This window comes from Octopus bimaculoides, chromosome 2, assembly GCF_001194135.2.
Source record: "Octopus bimaculoides isolate UCB-OBI-ISO-001 chromosome 2, ASM119413v2, whole genome shotgun sequence".
Lineage (NCBI taxonomy): Eukaryota > Metazoa > Mollusca > Cephalopoda > Octopoda > Octopodidae > Octopus > Octopus bimaculoides.
Window position 1 is genome coordinate 58,126,821 of NC_068982.1, and position 3,770 is coordinate 58,130,590.

At 34.8% G+C, this 3,770-nt stretch overlaps 1 protein-coding gene across 3 annotated transcripts in view; it reads right to left on the minus strand.

Annotated features, from left to right (window-relative positions):
- Positions 1–3,412, minus strand: part of LOC106876256 (centlein-like) — a 367,586-nt gene extending 364,174 nt beyond the window's left edge. For all 3 annotated transcript variants that reach the window (XM_014924756.2, XM_014924749.2, XM_052977284.1), the window contains exons 1-2: positions 3,128–3,412; positions 627–671 (exon numbers count right to left, since the gene is read on the minus strand). The gene's annotated coding sequence lies outside the window, so the exon portion shown is untranslated. The remainder of the gene's footprint in view (positions 1–626; positions 672–3,127) is intronic.
- Between the last annotated feature and the right edge of the window lie 358 nt (positions 3,413–3,770).

The following is a 3,770-nucleotide window of genomic DNA, read 5'->3' on the forward strand; positions in this document are numbered from 1 at the left end:
ACATACATACACGCAGACAGACAATAACAATAATTTTTGTAACGACTCAAAGCCTAAGATTCACAGATGAAGTTGTTAATATTGTCTAACCCCCAGGTCAGTCATGATCTCGAAGAATTATGATCAAATGCATTCTAACCATAACCATTATGTTTTTTTCTTTTTTATGTACATCAAAGATTGCATTTTCCAGTAGTCATTTTCTTTTAGTACACTAGGGTAAGATTTGACAAAGTTTTAGCTCTTATTTATAGCAAATCGAGAAATTACATAGACACTCTGGTTAGATTGACAGAAGTGGCCTTAATCTTCGGTTATAATTCTATGCACATCTAGGATGTTTTGCAGTAAAATCGGTATACTTAAATAAGTGTGCCTCCCACCATAGACTTTGTTTCTTCATAACTTTCATAAAAAATGGAAGTTTTCTAATGGAATTTTCTATAGATACCTTTCAGAATGTGCAGATTACAATTATACCTGGACTTTAAAAAAGAAAATTGGTGAGCACGTACACATGCATACAGATACACATAACAAAAATGTCTACAAAATGAGAACCTGAAATTTAAAAAAAAAAAAAAAAAAAAGTGATGGGTGTCAGTATGTAATGTGAGTATACTCACCAATTTTTTAGCACTGAATTCCAATATAGTGGTAATCTACACCATCTGAAAAGTATTTGTAGAAAATTTCATTAAAAAAAAAATCTATATTTCTGAAAGTTATGAGGAAACAAAGTCAGAGGGAGTGCACTCTTATGTAGGTATACAAGACTATTAACCCTTTAGCAATTAACCTGGCCATATCCAGCTCAAATATTCTACCTGTTTTATGCTGAAACTGACCAGATCCAGCCTCTCACACCTACCTTACAACACAACATTCTCAAATTAAACACATCTTCAAAATCTTTAAGCTACAAAATATTACATACTCTATTACTCTTTTACTTGTTTCAGTCATTTGACTGCGGCCATGCTGGAGCACCGCCTTTATAGTCGAGCAAATCGACCCCAGGACTTATTCTTTGTAAGCCTAATACTTATTCTATCGGTCTCTTTTGCCGAACCGCTAAGTTACGGGGATGTAAACACATCACCATCGGTTGTCAAGCGATGCTGGGGGGGGGGGACAAACACAGGCACATATACACACACATACATACATATATATATACACATATACGACGGGCTTCTTTCAGTTTCCGTCTACCAAATCCACTCACAAGGCTTTGGTCGGCCCGAGGCTATAGTAGAAGACACTTGCCCAAGATACCACACTGCCACTCCTGCGCCTATGATTAATTTTTTAAAATGTGGATAAATAAGCATTACATTTAATCTGAATGTTAAAGGGTTAAATGGGATGATATAAGTGAATACTTGTTCCCTCAAATTCTCCTTTCAAATATTGTATTTGTCTTGTGTTTATGCTCTCTTTCATTTCATTTCTTTAATATTGTAATATATTTGCTGGTATCTGTGAGTAAATTCTTCTTCTATTACCTCCTTAGAATTAACAGTTAAGCTACTGTCAAAACCAGTTCGCAACTTAGTTCAGTACAGATATGAAACAGTTTTAAATGAGAACTGAAACTAGCTACAAACTTGGTAAATCTACTCCAAAATAATAACTGTCATCTATCAAACATCAAAATATATTACAATTGATGTGGTCCGAGCCAACCTCTGCACTGAGGTTTCTAAACCTGCTGAGTAGGTTAGCTCAGGTATAGATCATATCTCTTTCAAGTTTGGTATAGTTTTCCACAAATAAACATGATACAATTCATATGACTTTCGAGTTCTGTTCTTGTTTATTGATACTTAAACATCAGCTCTGACTGATGTTAACTTCAACAATCTGATGAAGAGAGTTTGACAACCTACTGGGCAATCAGTTCTTTGTTGAGGAGGGTGGTCTAGAGTTAAATGAGCAAACTGCGGGCTGCAGGACTTTCTGAGGACACGCTTAATGATAATGAACCACGTCTTATATGACTCTCTCAAAAAAGTTGCCCCATGAGTGCACTACACGGTCACTCATATCACCAGAAATAACAGCCAAGTCTCTCCCAAATCACAAAGACAGAATGGGAAATGTCTTTGACAATTTCTTGGATTTTAAGTCACAGTTATCGTGCCATTGCAGACGATATATACACATATAAGCCAGGAAATGATTCAATCGCTTTCCTGACGTTGTCTGAGGTGGAAACAGATTGTAAAACAAAACTGGTGTGTCGGACCGGTGTAGTCACCCGGAGGATGTTTCTCCTTTAATCTATTGGGGGGAATCTGTAGTGTACGGGCCAGGTAGGACAGAGATGAACTGAACAACTCTTTTAATGTCAAATTCGCTGAATTTGGCATTAACGGCTTTCTTTAAGCTCGGTGAATGTCCATTGCTCGGAACTATGCTAGTCACATTAGCATACTTAAAAACCAGCCTTCAAGAAATAAGTCACTCAAAAACACTGCAAATAATGACAAAAAAAAATTCCCAATTAAAACCAAGGATAGCCCTTCAAATTACCAGACATTCCAATACGAGGGAAATTTCATCAAAGTTTTTAAAAAAGCAGGTTTAGGCGAAAGAAAATGTTACACGCATAACGTCTTCGACATCATTATTAATTATGTAAAACATTTTGAAATGGGAATGGAATACGAATCACAGACTGAATACGCCAAGAATTTCAATGTCACAAACGTGAGATATCGACTAAATCAGACAATTGCATTCCAAAATATGTTCGACAGAAGAAATAAATACTACTGGGAAACGAAACCCTGTTCACAGATATAACCTAAGTTTAAATTTACAACGCTCAATACATTTCAGATTAAAAACGACTAGAGTATTTAGAGTGAGGAACAATTATTTTAAATCGACCACAGTATTTGACCGGTACTTGTTTTATCAATTCCAGAAGGATGAAAACCAAAATTAAACTCGACAGGGCTTAAATTTAATAAGAGATGTATCTTGTCCGGAAATATTGTCTATATTATAGAAATAATATTTTCATGATAATAGAAACATACTATATGAAGACAAGGAAAAACTTAATTAACAACAATTAAATAATTAATATTGAGGAGAGAAAAAAAAAAAGACCTACCGATAGATTTTGTTGTTACTTATTTTTTACATTGGTGAGGTAAATTACGTCTTCTTTATTAAAAATCCTCCACTTTGTTTTTTGTTCTCTAAAAGTGTCACTATAAAAAGGTAAAATATCTTATACAACATATTCAACAGAAGATAATTTAAATAAATGGCTCGTAATAAAGGAGGGATAATTAGAAGGAGACGGGGAAAGACAAGTGAATTACTCTTTTGTTGTTGTTGACTACGAATGAGATGTTGCTACCACCTGACTTTTCAAACACTGCAGTGTACAACAATCTCCCGCCACAGGTGACTCCTAGTGACGACAACTGTCAATAAAGAAAACGTTTATTTAATGGGTCACCTAACGGAAGGTAGATAATTCTCGTTACTTAATTATACACGAATTTGACATTCATCATATCATTGCAGACGATATATATACGATACATGTGTGTGTCGCGGGATACGTACACATACACGTATACTCCAACACACACACACACACACATACATACATGAATATATATATATATATATATATATATATAACTGCAGCGTGGAAGGTGTTTATAAGCCATTTAAAAACACACAAAAACTGTCAAATTCACTTCAACATTTAAATTTAATTTGCCACAATATTTTCGCCGTTT